Raw genomic sequence first — 21,074 nt, 5'->3', positions numbered from 1 at the left:
TGTTCTCAAGGTCGTATAGGGAGCTCAGGGTGGAATCAGGCCCAGAGCCCTGTACTGCATTGATGTCCAGCCCACGCGACATGAGCTGTCCACCCAGCCTGTGGTTGTCTTGGGAGAACTTGGAGACTACACCCCAAAGAGAATAAACTGCACAGACTGACCTCTTCCTAATACCAAGGCCCATAAAATGGTAGCTCAGAGAAGCCAAGTTTCTCTCCCTACCCGAGCTCCTGGGACCACCTCCACTTGTGGCTGTACCTTTGCCCTAAACTTGCTTTCCCACAGATGCAGGTCCTGGGTTGTGAGGAATCTGAGAGGCTTGGAGGGTTGCTCAATACTTCCCAGCCCCCTTCAAAATGCTCATCCTATAGAACAGGGGCAGGGGTGTATGGGAAGAGGGTTTCATCTTGGTTAGACAGACTCTATCATCCTCATTGGTAATCAAAGTGTGATCCAGACTCTCTTATACAAGAGCCGGTCCACGATGGGTTTGATGGTATAGTATATATTGAGGACTGACAGTTTCCTGCACGCTCTTCACTGTACTGCCTGTGTGAGGCTGGTATCTGGGCTTGGGAAGTCCACTGTCCAATCCACCCACTTCCTTTTTGACCCACTGTGGGCCTGGGCTGGTGGAAGGGGGGCCAGGCTGAAAGGTAGAGGCCGGAGCCCTGGGTTTCCATCTTGACTTTGCCACCAGTTTGCTAGGCAGCCTGGGGCAAGTCACTTAGCCTCTCTGGTCAATGGAAAGTACCGCCCTGCACTCCTTCCCTCTTTCCCAGGCCAGTGGTGGTGACAAGGGAGAGCAAGGTCCCAGTCCCATGTGGATGTATTATTAACGGTTATGCTTACACAGTAAATCCTGTCCTCGCCAGGATACACAGTGAGTGGGAAATTCTGGTTAATTGAATGTTCTGGGACATGGAAACAGTCCCAGAAATTCTTTTTGTTCCTTTTGTGGCTATTGAAACCCAGTCATTCATCTATTAGCAAATATTTGTCTCCTGCCTGTGCTCGGCCAGGCTCTGTCCCAGGTGTTGGGGATTCCAGCGGGAGTGACACAGCCAAGTCCCAGCTCCCAGGGACTCATGGTCTGGAAGGAGACATGGGACAAATACACCACACCACACAGTGGGATGGGCGCACTGATGCAGGAAGTGCAGGACTGTGTGTGAGCCCCGGAGACTGGGGACACTAGAGAAGAGACCCTTGAGAAGGTATTATTTATATTGAGAGCATCAAAGAGCCGTCAGCTACTGAGTCTGTGGGATGGAGGCAGAGGAGACAGCATGGGCAAAGGCCCCGTGAAACACCTTGTGCATTCGTTTGTGCTGTGGAGCGTAGACCCTGACGCTGGGGAGGCGAGAGCGAAGGGGAATGCGTGTCAGGAGAGGGAGGTGGTGGGGAGATCAAGAATGTGGGAGAACGTGGCCTGGCCTGGGGCCTGGGCGAGCCTGCAGGTGAGGGCTGCAGGCTCCTTTAGTCTCAAGTATGTGCTGCTCCCTCATAAAATTACAATGTAGAGGGGGAAATGGAATGAAAATGCTAATTCCCAGAGGAGAGGCCTCCAAGTCAGATGGGTTCCACAGGGTTGGGAGGGGTAGGGGCAAGCGGAGGACATGGCTCTGGTATGGAGTCATGGCTCCTTGGGGACTGTAGAGTGTGACTGGGGCGGGGGAGGGGAAGGGGGGCTGGCATCATCGAATCTTCACATTAGGTAAGAGAAGCCAGCAATCTGGCTTTTTATGGGATATCTTTCAATTATTAGATGTTGGTAACTAATTAACAGCAATTTGTCGGCAATAACAAAACTGTGGGGCAGTGGGTGAAGCAAAATGCTTCCGCGGGCTCCATTTGTTCTGTGAGCTGGTGGATCGCAACCCTGGATCCAGAGGGTTCTCCTGATAAGGGTAAGAGGGTATCCACCGAAATCTACTAGGGTCCTCTAATGGCCCCACCCTGTGCTGGGCTCTGGGGTGCGATGGGGGCCTGGGGTCTGGCCCTGCCCTCAAGGCCTTCCAACTGGAGACAGTTCAAATCAGCACATGCCCAGAGCCAATGTAACAAAACACCAAAGCAACTAACCAAAGCAGAGAGCGCTGTGCAGCTCAGAGGAGAGGTGGTCAGGGACCAAAGGCCAAGTGGGGAGGCTTCCTGCGCCTTCTGGTGGTTCTGGGAGGGAGGGTAAGCCCAGTGCAACCAAAGAGGGGCAGACAGTCAGCCTGGGGGGCTCCAGGGGGCTCACGCCTAGGAGGAACATGAGATAGCCAGGGAGGGGGGTTGGCGCAGACCAGAAAGGCTGCGAAAGCAGGTTCAAAACACCTAAATCCTGGTCCAAGGCTTAGTGCTGTGAACCCCGGCCCACTCGCGGGACATCTGGAGATGTTCTTGCCTCTTTGCTAGCATTCCAGAAGCTCCCCCTCTGCTGCCATGGCCACTGTTTATTCACCCCTGGAATGGAAGCTCCAGCAGGGCGAGGACCACGCCTGTTTTGTTCACTGATGTCTCTCCTACATGCCTAGAATGATGTCTGGAACACAGTAAGTGCTTAACGAATGTTTACTGGCTGATTATTCTGAGCCCAGTGTTGCTGTAGGCCTGGGGCTCCGGGCAACCCTATGAACTAGTCTGAGGACAGGCTCTATGGAGCTTATGTCCCTGTGTGGAGCTGGACAATAAACAAGCAAGCAAACAACATAATGAATAAGATGATATCAGAGAGCATGGCCCCAGTGTAGCTTGCTTCAGGACACTGTAGTTGCCTGTTTATTTCTGTCTCCTCCTGGACCGTGAGAGCGGAGGGGGCAGGGCTGGGGTCTTTCTGGTCCCTTGTTTCATTCCTGGCCCCTAAGACTGGTGCCTGACAATTAGGGAGTAGTTAAAAAAAGATTTCTGCGGGCTGTACTGGGTGAACGAACACAGCGTGAAAAAGATTCCTACCCACATACACCTGTACCCTTTGGAGTCTACAGAACTCATTATTATCAACCCAGGAGTAATTGCTGATAAGCCTGAGTGTGAATTTCATTGCAAATTGAGGGGTAGCAGGGCAGTGTTTAATAACTACAGGGAAAATCTTAATTAATGACCTGATAACTGTAATTAATTGCATCATATCTGGAGGCCCTCTTTGGAATTCTGGGAGGGAGTAACTAGTGCTTGGCAGCTTTGGGGGCTGGAAGGAAGGAGTTGCTAGGATCTCCTTTCCACGACTTTGCTGGGTGAGCTTTGGCAGGTTACTCACAGCTCTTAGCCTCGGTTTCCTCATCAGGAGGATGGGGTTCCCAGGCAGGGCTGTTGCCAGTTCAGTGAGAATTTCTCACTCAGCATAGCAAACCCTTCATAACTGTAGCTGCTAGGGTCATAGTTACTTAGTTTGTTGACCGAGGCTGGGGGCCAAGGCCACCAGGGCCTGGAGGGCTCTCTGTCCCCTGCGACAGGGTGGGGGCCATAGCACTTCTGGGTTTTCCCCTGGAGCCATCCCAGGACTCTCTGGCCCCTCTGGGAAACACCTGGACAAACTCCTCCCGTTGGGTAACGGGATGGTGTGTGCGAGCTTCTGGCGGGAGAAACGGGGAAGTGGGAGGGGACACTGGGAGTGAAGGAGTGCGAGGCACCGCCTCCTGCAGGCCTCAGTTTCCCCAACTGTGTTGTGAGAGTTTCGGTCAGGTTGATCGGAGCAGGGCCATCGGGAGGGCCGTAGCCCTCCTGCCACCAGTGGCTGGGGTCTCCCCTCTTCCCTGTCCCGTCCTCCGGGGGCGCCCGCGCAGGCAGGGGCGCGGCGGCGGCCGGCCACCAGGGGTTAAGCGGTGACTTCAGCGGCAGCGGGCCGGGCGAGCGGGGGCGGCGCCGTGTCTCCGTGCTCTGCGGCTGGACCAGGCCGCTCCGAGGCGGGCGCACTCCCGGCGGGGCCGCGACCTCGCGGGCGGCGCGCGGCGCGCTGCGCGGCCATTGGCTCGGTGGCGGCGGCGGCGGGCCCGGCGGCAGGGCGCGGGGTTGGGCCGGCCCGGCCATGGGCGCCCGCGGCGGCCGGGCGGCTGAGGCGCGGAGCCGGCCGCCGGCGCCTTTGTGAGCGGCGAGGACAACAAAGGCGCGGCCGGGCGGCCGGAGCGGGTGAGTGCGGCCTGAGGGAGGGGGACGGGCGGGGGGTCGCGGGCGCCGTCGACCCCGGGCTCCGCGAGGGGGTGTGTGGCTCTAGGTGACTCCAGGGCGGGGATAGGGGGGCATCTCTCTGCCAGGGTTGCGGAGAGTCCGAGGGCCCCGTTGCCCGGATCGTCCCGGCCCCTTTGCGTATGTCTGTCTCTGCGGGATCTTTGTGTGTCCCTCCGTCTGGCAGTGTGAGCCTGGCGTCTTCTCCGCGTGTCCCTGGGTGTGTCTCAGAGTGTGTGTCTCTGTGCCTCCGGGTGTGCGAGTCCAAGCCTGCATCTTCCGTGTCCTTGGTGTGCGTGTGTGGTTCCAGGAGCCGGCGACTTCTCTGTCCCTGTATCCCGAGAGCCTGTATGCTGTGGACGTGTCTCTGAGTCTGCTCACTGTATGGGGGGTCCCTGTCTGTGTCAATTGAGTGTGAGAGTGTATGTGTACCTCTCTAGTGTGGGTGTTTGAACCCCCTCCCCAACAGGAGTCTCTGTGTCCCTGGATGTCCTGTCTCTCTGCATGACTTCTGTTTTTTGTGCATCAGTGTATGTGTGTGTATGTGACTCTGTGCCTCACTTTCCTGTCAATTGATGGGACCTTCAGGTTCTGCTGTCACCATGGCTCACCTCCCCCTGTTCTGCCCTTGGGGGTCTCTGGGGTTACATGAAGTCTGGGGATGCTCCTGGCGTCTGTGCTGGGAAGCCTCTCTCAGCCTGGCCGCCCACCCAGGGATGGAACCGGGGCGGCTTCACAGAGGAGGGGGTGGCAGGTAGAGAGGGTGCCCTGCTCCGTGGGAAGGCCATGGCCGCAGAACCAGGTTGGCCTGGACACTCGCTGAGGCAGGAAGTATATCCGGGTTGGCCCTCGTGAGAATGAAGTCCAGCCCCCTGGCCTCCAGGGGTGGTCTCTGAGAGGGGAGCCCAGGCCTGATGTAGGAGAATGCGGGGGCAGTTTCTCCTCCCTTTCCCAGGGTGGCGGCCCTGGGCAGGGGTCAGGAACCTTCTTTTGCCTGGAGAGCCTGAGGACCCTGGCTCAGGCCACAGCAGGGAGGTGGTACTGGGTGGGCGGCACTTCTTCCCACTCTGGAGCTGAGACCTTGCCTCAAAGTCCTTGGTTTTCCTGAGGGACGTGATCGAGGGAAGCCCCGCCCTGCCTGCCCCGCACCATCTGCTCCTGCTCAGATGCTGGGGAGAGGGGACAGGTTGTGCGTGCTCATTAAGATGCTCAGCCCTTCCCTGCAGCCCTGTCTGCATGGCCGTCAGCTGCAGCATCCATCTGTCTATCTGTCCATCCTTTCATCCACCCAGCACTGCGCCCCACAGTGTCCAGTCCTCCAACCCGTAGACGAGAAAGGAGGGCCCAGCCTGGAAACCTCCAACCTCCCTGTGACTGGAAGTGGGGGCTACCCTGCCCTTCTTCAGGCTCCAGCGTGACGCTCAGAACCCTCCTTGTGGCTTGTGAGGGGGCCGAAGGCTGTGCGCGGGTCTGATTCTCACCCTGCTCCCTCATGCCCACCTTCCTGAGGCCCCCGACCCTCCTCACCAAAGGCCCTTCCACTTGCTGTTCCCACCATAGAAAGCTGGTCCCATCCTTCACTTCTTCACTTCTCACCCGGGGTCTCTTCCTCTTTGCCAGCCAGGCTGGCTCACGAATCCTTGTTCACGATGCTGTTTTGGCTTTCTCTGCAGTGGAGGTGGCTTGTTTATACCCCCAGGGGCCTGTAAGCCTTCGAGAGTGGGGACCGGTCTGGAACACTGTTCGATAAATAGTTGCTGATTAAATGGCTGTCTGGTCATTAATAGTTTGTAAATTCTGCTCTTTCAGGTTTTATCTTGGGAGGCGTCTCGGGGCGTGGGTATAGCTGGTGCGTTCCTTGGGGCCCAAGTACCAGGTTAGTGTATGACGAAAGCCTGCTGTTAATGAGATGAGTAGTAAATGAATTAACAGACATTTACGGTATCTGGTTAAGTGCCGGATGCTGGGCTAGCTGCTTCACAGATGGGGGAAGGGGCAGAGTGGAAAGCATATAATCTTCTTAGGTAAGCTTAGAAAAGATGAAGTGACCGAAGTGTATATACAACAACGGTAACTTAGACTCATCTTGCTCTTTCAGATTCTCTTTGAACCTGAAAAGGATTCATACCTCCTTGTTTCTACAGCAGCCCTGATAATTCGGCAGGGGACATGGGTTCATACCCATTTCACAGATGAGGAAAATGAACCACAGCCTTAAGTGACGGCCTTGAGGTCACGGTTAGTCAGTGAGAGACTGCAGCCTGGGTCTCCCTGATGGCCCAGTCCTTGTTATTTTTTTGCAAACGCTTGTCTTCACTGCCTTTGTAGTCTCATCACCTGGCTGGGCAGTGGTGAACAGGCCACTGTCCTTTGCCTTCAAGGGGGTCTGAATTTCAGGAAAGAAAATCAGGTTCATAAACAGCACAGTGGGCCCAAGTCCTCTGTCCATCGCACTGTGCTGCCCAGGCCCCAGCTCAGCTCCTTCCTGGTCACGTGTCCCTGGAGAGCTCCTTAGTCTCTCTCTGTGCCTGGCCAGAGGGCCTCAGAGCCACCTTCCTTTGGGGTCCTGGTCGGATAGAGCTCCCAGGAGTGGCTGTCCTTGTGCTGGGCGCCAGTTTGTACCGAAGCATGAGAGCTGATCACTCAATTTTAGGAATTTTGTGAGCTGGCTGTTAAACATAGCCTTTATTAAAAAAAAAAAAAGTAAGTATATACGTTTACAGTTAAATAAATCATACTAGAAGCAAGGGTAATAAATACTCAAAATATAGTACTTCCTAATTCTTTCCAATACCTATGTGCTTGGGGTTATTTGTATCTTTTATGTGTGTATATATGTATATTATATATGAAGGGGGACGCTCAAAAAACAGGAATTATCTTCTGAAGGGTGAACTCTTTGGAGTATAGGCTTCCACCGCTAGGTGAGTGTTCTAGGAACCCGTCTGTGTCAGTGCACCAGCTGGCGTTGTTGTGAGAAGCTGCGTTCGGCTTCAGTGAATTTTTTTGAAGACTCTTTCAATGCGTCTGCCCATTTCATGATGGGTGATTTATGAGCGCACCTGCCTACACTGCACTGAATGTTCAGCAGTTTTTGACCAAAAACAGAATGATCCCCCCCGCCCCACCCTCGTTATTCACATGATTTTGCCCCCCAGCAACTTTTTGTTTTGCTTTGTTCCCCCACCCAGACTAAAAAAGTCTTCAAATGGAAACATTTTGCTAATGTAGAAGAGGTGAAGCAAAAAACAGAAGCACTAAAAGGCATCAAAGCTGACCACTTCAAAAACTGTTTTGAGCCATGGAAAAAGTATCTTGATACATGTTTTGCATCAAATGGGTACTATGGAAGGCTGACTGAAGTTTAAACATGTAAGAATAAATACACAATTTTTTATAAATAAATTCCATTTTTTGGGTCCCCTCTTGTATATACAGTCATGTGCCACATAACAAGGTTTCCGTTAATGACAGATGGCATATACAATGGTGGCCCCATGAGGTGAGAATGGAACTGAATTTCCTGTAAGAAATGGAAGGATACGTGGTTCAGGAGAATTTTTTTCTCTCTGACGGGAGCAGTGTCTGTGGGGCTTGACAGGAGATCTCCTCTCGCTCACAGCACCTCCATTCCGAGGGCACAGGTCACCGCCCAGGCCGCCGGGCGCTGACCTGCTCGGCACAGAGGAGGCCGCTCCCCGCGCTGCGTGTGCAGAGGGTGCGGCAGGCCTCCCAGACCGGCCAGGCGGTCCCCAGAGAGCAGGCTGCAAGCTCTGTGTTGAGGACCTCAGACCCTGTACAAGGACACAGGTCCCCGGGAGCTACCTGCACAGGTGTGAAGTGGCGCTGCTGCTTCAGTAAAAGCTTTCTGTGGTCGTGTGGGGCCAGCCAGTCCCTCCCCTTTGGAAACATTTTGGTTGTAATGGCGTAAAGCATAGGTTCGTTTTATTCCTTCCATCAGTTCAATAACTGAAAGGGCCTTCTATGCCAGGTGGGGTCACTGGGACCAAAACCAAATTTCCAAAGTCAACATGGTGAGTCCTCAGCTCTACCCTCTCTCCCTGTTAAACAACCTCTTTTTCCCTGAATTCACCACAAAGCTCCCTGACCTGACCACTGCTCCGACAGGCAGGAGCCAAGCCACAGGCCTCTGCCGGTCCCCTGCGCTCCCCTCCCTCCGTCTTAGTTTCCCGTTCCTGCTCATCCTCAGGCCGCCTTCCACTCCCTCCTGACAGTCTCCGTGGCGGCATCTGCGTCCTACCAGCGGCTCCTCCTCCGTATTTCCAGTCAGTCCAGTCCCCGTCTCTGTTCAGGGAGCAGCTTCGATGTTCCGTCTCTGATCCTGTGAGAAGGAGGCGGGGGGAGGGCTTGCGGGACACTGTTATGAAGGCTACAGTGGGGTCCAGCAACGTCCTGGGGCTCCACGGGCACCTCTCACCCACGGACTCCCAGAGCACCTTCCAGCCCCACAGGCTCCACTCGTGGTGCGTGCCCTGTACAGGTGCCCTGATTTTTATCTTTTATACTCTATTTTTACTGTATCTTTTCTGTGTTTAGATATGTTTGGATACATAAATACTGTTGTGCTACAATTGCCTACAGTATTCAGTGCAGTAGCATGTGGTACAGACTTGTAGCCTGGGAGCAAAAGGCTGTGCTGTAGAGCCAGGTACACAGTGGGCTGGACCATCTAGGTTTGTGTAAGTGCCTCTGTGGTGTTCACACAAGGGCAAAATACCCTAACGATGCATTTCTCCGAATGTGTTCCCATTGTTAAACAACATGACTATATAATCACGGCTAATACAGAGTTCTTCCCAACTGTGTGTTTGGCGGTATCACCTTGGTAGCTTGAAATTTGCCGTAGTGAGTATTTACACCACAGAAATTGGCAAACTCTGCGACTCTGCCCCCCCACCCCCACCCCCAGCCAGCTGGTAAACAGTTACCAGCTCATCATCAGGATCCATCAGTCCCCACCCCCTGGAGTTTGCGTTCTGGTGTGACACCACTCCAGGGCTGGTTTAGGGTCTTCAAAGGTGCAGAGCGAGAGGGGCAGCTGCTGGGTTGGGCCTGCTATGGTGGGTGGGGTTGTAAATTACCCTCAGATGACCTCTCCCTTTGGAATCTGAGTTATTAGATTACCATGCACCACGAAGAGGGGAAATGGGATGAGGATAAGATTCAGTTAATTGAGAGCCTGCTTTGCTGTTGATTGAATAACCACACTCAGGGGACTGAGGCATCTGGGAAGCAAAGTGGTGGTGGTGTCCGAGGACCGACTGTGGACAAGTCAGATAGCTCAGGGCTGGTGCAGGTGTGATGTCCAGGACCCAGGTGTCTAGAGCTGTGTGGAGGAGGCTTAGGCGATAGTGGACGTGACCTGTCCATCAGGGTTCAGGACAGCATAAGAGAGTAGAGCCAGGCTGTGGAGTGGACATTGTTTACAAGAGCCATAGTTCTTGTCCCATGTGTGAGCTGTTTGGGAGATGGACGTGTGTGCAGGTACGTACAGGGGAGGCGTGAGAGCAGGAGAATGGGGTGGGGAGAGGGAAAGGGTCTAGATAGAAGGAACAGCATGTGCGAAGGCTCAGAGGCATGAGCTGTTGGGAGGTCAGTCTGGCTTGGGTGTCAGGACAGGTGCTGAACCTTCCTCACGTCAGAGGGCACAGCATCATCGGGGCACCAGCAAAGGACGCTGCCAGACCTCACCTGCTAGAGGCATTGTGTTGTGTGGGTTACCCTCTCCCCTGCACATTTTTCAGATTTCTTGGGGATTTCTTGGTAATTTCTTGTTATTCCCCAAGTGTTCTACTATTTCAGCCCTGGCATCTGTAGCTGGTAGATTCTCAAAAAAAGATTTCCATTTTAATATCAGACAAACAAAACAGAATTGGAAAGGTGGATCTGCTTCCCTCTACCTGGCCCCCCACCCCCAAAATAATATCAGAAAAAGCCAAAGATGAAAGTAACTGGCATTGAGATTATCTAGTGTTTTTGGTTACTTTGGCTACTTCTGTCCTTCATTTAAGAATTGGGAGATTATTTCTTTAGAGATGACTCATGTTCACTTTATGCCTGGACATGCCAGACACTTTTCATGTGTCAGTTCATTTCATGCCCATACTGATACTGTGGGCGGGCAGTTATCCCATCTTACAGGTGAGGAAACTTGAGTCTTAGGTTGAGTGACTTTTTCATGGTCATCATGTTTGTAAGTGGCAAGATTCAAACTAGGTAGTGAATCTTTCCAAATCCCTATTTCCTTCCTTTATCTCATTTTTTCTTTTTCCCTTTGAGGAGGGGAGGGAGAGAAGATCCACCACCGGTCTGTAATTTCAACACACCTTGCCATCCTTTGTTTGAAATTGACCTGTGTTTTTTCACCCACTGAGCTGGATTCATTGCCCTGTGGTTTAGGGTCAAGGCCTAGAATAGAACCCAGTGCCCAAGGGGGCCCGCAGGCCTGCTGTCAGGAAAGCGCTAATAATAATGGCTCGTATTTATGGAGGAGCTCTTATTTAGGGAGTGCAGGCACGCTGGCAGGCACGGGGCTCGCGGGAGCTTGTTCAGCCCTCAGCCATCCTGAGAGGTGGGTCACATTGTCACGTCCAGTTTGTCCCCAGGAAGTGGAGGCCCAGGTCAGTCATCTTGCTTGTCCAGGTCACGCACCTCTGATGGGTGGAGGCAGCACGGGTTAACCTCATTCTGTTTGCCCCAGACTCCCAGTCCCCAGCCCTGTGTGCTAGGGCAGTGCCACCCTTTCCAGGACCTGGCCTGGCTGTGCCCTTGATGTCCCCTGGCAGCAGTGACCACATGCGGTGGGAAGCAGGGAAGGACAGTTGACCACTTGGCCAGAAGTGCAGGTAGGGCTTCCCTCTTGGTGAGAGCCGGGCAGTGAGCCCCGTGCCAAGGACCCCAGGGGTTTGTCTTCCCAGCGGCCTGTCTGTCGAGGGGGTGGTCTTGGCCCAGGCCCCACCTCTGCCTTCTTTGCAGGGACACTATTAGTCCAGGGCAGTGCAGGTGGTTTGGGGGGCCCCTGCCCACGTCGGCCGGTGTCCAGGGCCCTAGGTAAGGCAGCATTTCTGGCTCTGGACCCCTCCTTCTCCTTGAGAGCCTGGCCCCTTGGCCTCTACAGAACCCCCCTTCCAGCGGCTGCCTGATGGGCCTGCATCCTGCCTCCCAGCCATTGGCACTCAGAGCGGGAACCCCCCTCACTACCCCCCTCTCTTCATTGTTTGAAGTGGACAGACTTGGAGAGAGCTTTAAAAATGCGGGCTTGTTATTCAATTTTGCTAGAAAAACAGTGGTTTAAATTAAGTAAAGGAATGACAGTCTCTGAAAATTGAAGAAAAATCTTCCTGGACCAAGACATTACCCCAAACCTTTGAATTTCTTTTAAAAATAAAGATTTATTGTACTTTAAATTTCATACGTGTTATACAACTATTGAAGAAAACTTGGAAAATACAGAGAGAAGAAAATGAAGATCTCCCTTATTCTACCACCCAGACACCACCCCTTTCAATATTGTGGTGCATATCTATCGTTCTTTGATTTGGTGATTGATTTGCCCGTTTGGCAAGGACCTATTTCGGATCCCGAAGGGCCAGGCTTTAGTTGGGCTTGTGGGGTAGGTGGATTCCTGCTTCTTGCTGGGCCTCTTTCTGTGCTGGACCTTGGGCAACTCACTTGGCCCCCCTGCATCGCATTTTCCTCATCTGTCAAATGGAGATAATACCAGTAGCTGTGTCATGTGTTGTGTGGATTTGACGAGACAGTGCGAGTGGGCTGCTCCGGACGGTGCCTGGGCCGTGGAAGGGCCTGGCATTGTCAGCATCGTGATGTCGCTGAGCTGGGTGCACGTCAGTAGCCCTGCCCTGTGGATCTTCCGTGATGGGGGAGAAGACAAAAACTGAACAGATCACTCAAGATTATAAAGTAACTGCATGTTATTGATGAAAGAATTGCAACCTATGGGAAAGTTTTTATGAGAGTTTATTTGAGTCACAATTATGAGGATACAGGATCTCAACAGATTGAGAAAGTGCTCGGGAGAATGGCGATTTGGTGGTTCTTTCTATGAGTTTGGAATCAAAGGAGAGAGCGTAGGGAAATCCATGGGTGGTAGATTAGGGAGGTGGAAGGAAGCAAGGCCAGGCAACCTGTAGGACTGGATTAAAAGCAAAATACGCCGACATTGGAGGGTGCAGAATGGTGAACATTTAACATCTACAGCCCATATGGACGGTGTGCAGGCAGCAAGATGACAGGGAGGAGTCTGGTGGTCTGTGCTCTCGTGCCCGCGGTTGTGCCTCCCAGGGGTCTGGAAAAGGAAATTACTGTAACATTCCAAGTGTATGTTATCCTAGGTGCGTAAGAACCATGGACAGTGTTCACTTCAGGTAAAGGCTGACCTTTGCGAAGGAAACTATAGGCCCGGGATATGACTTCCCGCTTTGACCCGCCCAGTTAGGGATTTATGATCAGACCATCTCATGGGGTTACTGTCATTCACTGAGCTGGCCAGCTTTGCCAGGTGGCCTCCAAGCTTGTCAGGGCTCCTGCGTCGTCCCTTTTTGTTCACAGTGTCACATAATAAATCCTGTGAAGGAAACAGCCTGATGCGATGTGACGGGAATGACCGGGCGCCTCTGGGCTGAGATTCAGGCTTGGGCGCGGGTAGCACCTAGATGGAGCAGGTGGGACCGTCCGGAGGTCGCGCAGAGGAGGAGGAGCCGGGAGAGGAGCAGCCAGGGAGGGGGCAGGAAAGGGGGCGCTGGGAGGAGAGAGGACAGTGGGGTCTCTGGGAAGCCTACACGGGATTCTGCTTTAGAAAGAGCTAGTGGTCAGCAGGGCTGCAGGCCTGTGAGAGTCCAAGTCAGAAGGGACAGAAAAGGGGCCACTGGTGCAAGTACCACGGAGGCAGTTCGGGGCTTTCCGTAAGAGCGGTTCCGGTTCCGGAGGGGGGTGGCGCTGCAATCCGAAGCGGGAGAGGGTCGGGGGATGGGAGGCGAGGAAGGAGAGGCCGCGTGTGTGGACCGCTTCCGAGACTCCAGCCAGTGAAGGGGGCTTGAGGAAAGTCTCAGCTAGAAGGGGACTGGGGCACCCAGGAGAAGGATCTGTGCTGTGGCCAAGGCTGCTCCAGGAGCGGACGAGACACGCGGGGCAGCTGCGGGAGCCGGATGTTTGGGTGGAGGAGAGAGGAGGAAGCTCCCAGGTGATGGTGCAGGGTGTGGGGGCGTGGGGGGGTTTAGGGGAGCAACAGCGCTTCTTGGGAAGTGGGAGAAGTTGGGGTAGATTTGGAGTATACATGAGGGGAGGTTGGGGACAGTCCCATTTGATAGCCTTATGGTTCTCAATGACACTTTGGCAGGTGGGGTTGGGGTACAGCCCAGCCAAGACTGCCCATTCTGGTAGAAGTCATTTGCAGCCACTATGAGAATGAGCAGAGACTTTTGTATCCCCAGAATGGCAGAAACAGGTGCTTCTCAGCCCTCCTTTCTCGAGAGGAGGGGACGGGCTCAGCAAGGGCAGTGGTGTGTCTGAGATGGTGCGGTGGGGCCCCCAGTCTCCAGGGCACTGGGCTTCCACGATGGGGGCCGGTGCTGGCCGACGTGAGGAGCTCCTGAGCCGGTTGAGAGCCTGGTGTCGGGAGAACTCGGTTCCCTGCAGCAGAAGCCATTTTAGCTGGGCCAGGTGGCCACTTTTCTTCCTTTACGTGAAGTGCAAGGAAATCACCTTCATGTGCTGGACACTGCGCTGAGCACTCTGGGAGGATTAGTTCACTGCATCCTCACAATAAGGAGCAGGTGCTCTTACTGTCCTCACCTTACAGAGGGGTAGGAGGCCACCCAGCCAGCACACTGAGACGGGGGGTGAAGGCGGGTGAAGGTCCCCACCCAGCTGTCTAGCCACCTCTCCTACAACATTCCTGTTTGGCAAGGAGGAAACCAAAGCTCACGGAGTAATTTGTTTTGATTTGTCTGTCCTTGCATTCCTCTCTTCACAGCACATATTTATCTAGCACAGATTTCCTTATGGAGCCGGTGCCAGGTGAGGAGCTAGAGATGAGTAAAATGTGCTTACCCGCTTTCTGCTGTGGGAGGCAGCCGGGTAGCCATGCAGAGATGGACAGCACCTGACCCAGGCGTAGAGGGACAAAGAAGCTTCCTAGGGGAGTGTCTGAGCAAAGCAGCCGAGAAGCGGTCAGGTCGGGAGAGAGAAGCATGAGAAGCATTGCACAGAGCGCAAAGGCTGCGGGAGAGCGCGCCTCGGGCCCTGCCCTGTCGGGGGTGGAGCCGTGGGGGATGCTGCTGAAGGGCTCTGGACATCTCACTAGGAGCTCCTACTTTATCTTGAGGACCACAGGAAGCCCAGCAAGTGTTTGCAGATGGGGAAGAAGAAGATCAGAACCTCTTGTTCTTGGTGGAGACAGGGTTGGAAGGGACAGGAAACATCAGGGAGAACTTTGGAGGCTCTGATTCCTCGATCAGACTGCCAACTCTGTTGCTTCCTTAGTCTTCCTAAACTCTGCTCATTTCTCTTTTCTAAAAAGGTTCCTGAGACTCAGAGAGGTTAAGCAGCTTGCCTGAGGTCACACAGTATAACAGGGCATCCAGGCAGGGACTGGTCCCCGGAGTGAGGCAGCCGAAGTCTCAAGGCTGGAAGCAGGTGGTGAATAACCCGGGAAGGGGCTCACTGGAGGCTCCAGGGGAACGTCACCGTCCTGCAATCTGCAGGTCCTCTTGCGGTTTCAACTGCTGCCCTGCGGCAGTCTCTGGAGCGGGCAGCACCTCCTGGCTGCCACCGCCGGGGAGTGGGAGTGGGTGCTCCCTGAGCCAGCGCCCCATGGGTGTTTAAGCATTTTCCTGGGCCTTGGCTTCCTCCCCGGCAAGTGATTAGAAAACTCCCTGGGAATGGGATTTGCCCCTGGACCTGCTTCACGTGAGGCAAGGGAGGGAGGCGGTCTTCGTTGGGGACGGCAGCTGTATTTTGCAGATGCCAGGCAGAGGCCTCATTTTCGGGGGCCAGGAGAGAGGGGTTGCAGTTCCCAGAGACCTGCCCCTTAGGAGTCCCTTCACTTCAGGCACCTCTCTTGCCTCTCTGCGGTTTCGGCTGTCTCCTCTGTGAAGTCTGGCTGATGGGAAATGTGATCCGGAAGGACTGAAAAAACGGCTCTTGTTTACTGAGGGCCTAGAGTGTACCACACAGCACACGTTATCTTCTTTGAATTCCTTGTGGCATTCTTGTGAGGTATATGTGGTTACTATCTTCATTTAACAGATGTGGCAGCTGAGGAACAGAGAGGGTAATTTGCCTAAGGTCACACAGGTAGTAAATGGCAGAACCGGAAGCCTGATCCGTCTGACTCTGGAGACTTTTCTGGAAACCCTTTGTTTCTTTGAGCCTTTCCTTGGCAAATTACCTGATAGAATCTTGCAGGGCTCCACCATTCAGCCCACGGTGGGGCATCTGATTTAGCCCCACCCCTTATGTTTTATCAGAGTGTTGGTGCTCCAGTGGGCCGAACGCTCTCTGCTCATCATCTCAGAGCCACTTGGAGGAGACTTGGGAAGAGAATTCCAGCATCCTGGACCCATGACCTCTGCTCTTTTCACTGCCCCAGGCCCTCGGGAAGAGCGCCGGACTGTGAACCAGGCACCTGGGTTCCAGTGAGGATGGTGAAGGGACAATGGCAGGGAGAGCAAAGACAGGACTGTCTCCCCCTGGACAGAGCTCAGCCCAGCTGAGTTCATGCCTCAGCTGCTTATGGGGAAGGGGATTTGTGACCGGGAGAGGTTGTGACTGGTGGGGAGAAAAATAGAAGCTAAGGATAGGACGATGGAGTCAGAGACTCATTTAGAGCTGGGAGGACCTTCAGGGGTCATCTAGGGCCAAAGTCCTAATTTTATGTATGGGGACATCTTCGTCTGGGGAGGGGTGGTGACTTGCCCCAGGTCACAAATCTTTTTCTGTTCCTGGTTCTGCTGCCGGTCCAGGAACAGAAGATTTGAGAAGCTTCACCTCTTGGCCTCTCTCCCTCCCATCAGAACATGAACAGCAACAATAAAAATAGACGGAAGGAATCATCTCAGTGTGTACTAAGCACATTGCTCTCCAGTGCAGACTCAAGGCATGCTGCCTTGCTCAGGTCCCACGGTCCCTGCTTCCTGGTCCATGACTTTCAGTACACGACCCCTTTTAGTCTCCAACCTTCTTCCTCCGTATCAGGATTTAACGTATTTGCTGTGTATCACGCGCACCCACGTTTTTGTGCTCATTATACATGGGATCATTATACCCATAGTATATAATCATCATACCCATGTATAAACGTGCATCCTTATTTTTCCCTCAGAAATTTGGGCCAAAAGTGCACATTATACGTGGCAAAATATGGGGTAAGCAGATTTTGAAATTGCAGGACTTACAGAGCCTTGAACCTGCCCAATATCGTTCACCTCTGGGAGAGAGGTCTCTACTCTGATTCTTCCATAGCCTTTGACCACTGAACACCTTTTTGTGCCAGTGAGCACCTGTTAGCGTATTTCAGGACATTAGTGCTCCCCCAGATAGGCTGATGGAGAAACATGGATGTCGTGGTTCCTATGTCATGGTTCCTCGAAGCTGTTTAAACTCTTATTGAATTTAGACACTGTAGACTGATCGTGGAGTTTTCTTTTTTCTTTTTTCTTTTTTTTTAAAGAATTTGTCTGTTTATTTTGAGAGAGAGGGGAAAGGAGGGAGAGAGGGAGAGAAACATCAATGTGTGGTTGCCTCTCGCGCGCCCCCTACCAGGGACTTGGCCCTCAACCCAGGCATGTGCCCTGCACTGGGAATCGAACTGGTGACCCTTTGGTTTACAGGCCGGCACACAATCCACTGAGCCACACCAGCCAGGGCTGATTGTAGAGTTCTGGGGAGACATTCTCTACTGAGCTTTGACAATCAGACCCCCTCCCCATCCTGTCTCTGGGGTCAGCAGAACCATAATCGCCCAGACTGTTTAACCGCATTCCATTCTTCGATGCCCACTCTTCCCTGGGGTATGAATTGCCTTATCGTTGTCCATGGTGGAGACAGCCAGGGCCTTCCATGATCGGAGCCACTGTGACTTCCTGGGGCAGCAAGGCTGGCTGAGATCCTCTGGGCTGACAGCTGCTGCCCTGCTGGAGACTCTTCCCAGGGACCCTGGCTCACCTGGGAGCAGGGTCAGAGAGTGTGAGATTGGGGAGAGCCTCCCCCGCAAGCCAGGCAGCCTGGGACTGTGGGGTGAACCTTGGGCATGGCCACCTGGCTTCGAGCTTGGCTCTGGCACTGTCTCTGTTACAATTTTGGGCAGGAGACAGCCTCTCTGGGCCTCGGTTTCCTCATCTGTAAGATGAGAGGCTGGGCTTCATGACTAACTGGTTCCCTTCAAGGCTCAGGTTCTGAGGAATGGGCACATTTGCTGCCTTTTGGCCTCTCACCTGGTTTTCTGGGTTTCTTGGCGTCCTCCAGGGCGGCCCCTCAGGAACTTTCCTCCACCAGAAGACGACGTGTGCATGAAGGTGCCGGCCACATCGGGCGGACTTAGCACCCTGAGGAACCTGCGGGCCAGTCATCCTCGTCCACACGTGTGTGCCGGGGGGCCCAGCTTGCCTGCTAAGGATGCAGGTTTTGGGAGCCTCCCCCCAAGAGACTCTAAGTTTATAGGCTGGGGTGGGACCTTCAAATCTGCTTTTTTAAAAAGGCTTCCTCTCACTCATGTGGTTCTGAAGTCGATAGGTCAAGGACCACACTATGAAAAGTGCTGTTAGACTCTCTTTTAACCTAAAAGTTTTTGGGAGGGTGGTGGTCGGCTGGAGCTGGTGGTGGCTCTGTAAGGCCCTGTTCTGAGATGCCTTCATGTGGTCGCAGCCATCAGTAGCTGGGGACTCCTCTTCCCCAAACCGCGCCGATCACTGGAATTGCCAGGAAGCTTTTGAACAAAATACGCATTCTTGCATTGGCCCCTGAGAGATTCTGCCAGCAGGCCTCGGCCAGCACCTAGCAAGCTCTGCGTTTCAGAAGCTCCCAAGGCCTTTCGTTCATTTGTTTGTCACTCATTCAACAAGTGTTCACCGAGGCCTGCCGTGGCCTCAGCCCAGGGAACGGCATTGAGGACGTAATTGTTAGGCCAGACGCAGCCTTGGGTATTATGTCACCTGCGCTACAAGCCCAGTGAAGGAGACAGACGGTGATGACATCGGGATTCTCCGCCAAGCTGGGGAAACGTGTCTAGAAAATGGTTGGGTCAGACCAGAAAACCTGGGGCAAAGCCAGGATTCCTAGGGAGCTGAGCTCCAGTAAATTCCTGATTGACATGGAGCCTCTGGTCATTACCTGTGGGATCCTATTGTTTGTTTATTCATTTAGTCATTTATTTATTCACCCATCCACCCACCCATCCATCTCTTCATCCATCCATCCACCCACCCACCCCTCTACCCACCCACCGTCTATTATCCATCCATCCGCCCACCCACCCTGCATTCCATCTTCTCTTGAATCTCTGCTGTGTGTGAGGACTGCACAGGGTGCTGGAGAGACAGAAATGAAAGGCATTGTTCCTGTCCTCAAGGAACTCGCAGTCTAGTGGGGAAGTCAGAGGACAAAGCAAGCGATTCCCGTCCCGAGCATGAGGTGCTCACAGGGGTGAGTGGCTGGCCCTCCTGGCGGGCATCGTGGAAGACTTCCCTGAGGTCATCTTGTGTTAAGGCTCAGAACATAGCTGGGAGTTTCCCAGGCAGACGAGGTGGGACACAGTGTCCAGGCCAAGGAAGGGTCTTCCCCTTGGGAAGGCAGGTCCTGGGGCTGGGGCAGGTAGGGGGGTGCGTCTTCCGCCCCCAGAGCTCAGGCTCTGTCTTTTGTTTTCCATGGCTGATCCCCATGGGGCCTGGCCCACAGCAGGTGCTCAGCAAACGTTTGTCATTGGTGTCAACGGGGAGATGGGATGATCCGTTAAAAAGGATTGCCTGTGGGCCACACTGAGGAGCTCCTGGCTCTGCGGGGCCCTGGACAGGGTGCAGGCGGGGAACGACACTGTTGCCCAGGCCTCCTCGGCTCAGGCGTGGCGTTGGGGGAGAATGGGGAGGGCGGACGAGGGGGCCTTCCCAGCGCTCACCTTCCCCGGCCTCCTGGGCCTTTAGCTCTTTCCCTGTGCGGATCGGAGCCATTGTGTTCATGAGACCTTGGTCAGCCCATGACTCCTTCCCAGTGGCGGTTCTGTCCTGCTATAGCTCAAGGGCTTTGCCCGTGTGTGTTGGGGGGATGAGGGGACAGAGTTATGTGGGGGACGGAGTCCATGCCGTGGTGGCCCCTGGGGTCAGACCGCCTGGTTTTGATTCTCGCTCTGCCTCTTGTCCTCTGTGTGTCCTGGGACAAGTGTCTCCACCTCACTGTGTTTTTCATTTTGGTTTCTCAGCCTGTCAGATAATAACAGCCTCTCCCTCATCCAGATCTTGGACCAATGAAGACAGTTGTCATGTGTAAAGCATGTAGAGCCATGCCTGGCGCTCGGTAAACATCCGATAAACTGTAGCTGAGATGTGGAGCTTTGGAGGCAGGGTGTTTATTTGCCTTGGAGCCAGGAGACCCGATTTGAATCCCCCCTGTACCGCCGACTAGTATGAGAGGCCTGGCAGGCCAACTGTGGGGTTTCCCTTCTGTGAGAAGGGGCTTGCTGTCCCAGACAGCTGCTGGGAGGGCACGGAGTCTGCTGCTTCCTTCTCTGCGGTGGGCTTCTTACTGAAGTCAGAAAACTTGGGTCTAAACAGCTAGAGCAAAATCTCCATTTGATGAGGGTGGCGTGGCTACCACCTCCACTGCTCACAGACATGGGTGCTCAGTCTTACGTCTGTAGGACCTTAGCCTTCACCCTCCCACATTCTCACTGGTTTCTGGGATTCTACGCAAATGAGTCATCGGGTGATTAGGGCTCTGGGTCTCTAGAGCAAGTACTACAGGGTGGAGGGTGACACTTGGCCTGCGGAGACATGCGGAAGGGACTGTCTTTTCCGGGCCAGCCTGAGTCCGGGTGCCCTGGAGAGTTTCTGACCCCTGTCCCAGATTCAGTACCCCCTCTCACCCCATGTCCTTGCTTGGTTAGCATTCTCAGCGCTGAGTGACTCAGGCATCCCTGATGGCCTAGAAGATTTGGGCCATAAGCAGGTAAATATTAACTCCACAAATCTAGATCTGAGGGCGAGCCTGTTTGGGCTGGTTGGCTGGGGCACTGCCAGGTTCAGAGTCCCCTGCCCAGTGGATGGCCAGGATAAACAGGCTCCCTCCAGGGGGAAAAGGGGTCCTGCCTCATGCCAGGCGATGCATTTACTCACCATTCCTGTTGGGGGGTCAGGGGCTGCTGTGTCTTTTTTTTTTTTTTTTAACAGAGGAGGAGACTGAGGCATAGAGTGGGTGGGAGGCCTGCTCAGGTTTACCCAGCTAATGGGGCGGACCTGCGGTTGGAGCTAGGGACGTCTCCCTGCAAAGACAATGCTTTCCACTCCTTGTACCCCCAACTGGCTTCCTTGCTGCTGTTGGGCCCCGCTACGATGCTCCGTGTGTCATGGGTGCTGAGGGTTTTTTTCTGGCTCCTCTGAGCCTTGGCCTCCGATTCCTCTTCCCCAAAGTGGACACAGGCTGCTTTGGGGTCCCTGGCAGGCAGGACCGGCACAGGACCCTTGAGCGCAGCGAAGTGGGAACAGGGGGAGCTGGACCCACACGTGACGTATGAGGCTGGGGAGTAACCACCGGGCCAGCCAAACAAGCCTCTGCATGGAGACCACACAGGAGGCACCATGGGGACACCTGGGGCCCAGCCACAGTTTCTGTCCCCTGGGAGCTGACACATGAGCAGGAATGAGAACACAGATTTGGGGACTTCAGGATCCAGGTTTGAG

The 21,074-nt window shown here is 54.1% G+C and overlaps 1 protein-coding gene across 1 annotated transcript in view; it reads left to right on the top strand.

Annotated features, from left to right (window-relative positions):
• The first annotated feature begins 3,979 nt into the window (after positions 1 to 3,979).
• ARHGEF10L (Rho guanine nucleotide exchange factor 10 like) overlaps positions 3,980 to 21,074 on the top strand; it is a 140,735-nt gene continuing 123,640 nt past the window's right edge. Inside the window, exon 1 of the mRNA XM_054579670.1 lies at positions 3,980 to 4,113. The gene's annotated coding sequence lies outside the window, so the exon portion shown is untranslated. The remainder of the gene's footprint in view (positions 4,114 to 21,074) is intronic.

Source organism: Pteronotus mesoamericanus, unplaced genomic scaffold, assembly GCF_021234165.1.
Source record: "Pteronotus mesoamericanus isolate MK-2021 breed Mesoamerican mustached bat unplaced genomic scaffold, CSHL_Meso_final contig_557, whole genome shotgun sequence".
NCBI classification, from domain to species: domain Eukaryota; kingdom Metazoa; phylum Chordata; class Mammalia; order Chiroptera; family Mormoopidae; genus Pteronotus; species Pteronotus mesoamericanus.
The sequence above is the reverse complement of the archived record's forward strand: the minus strand, read 5'-3'. Positions and strand labels throughout refer to the sequence as shown.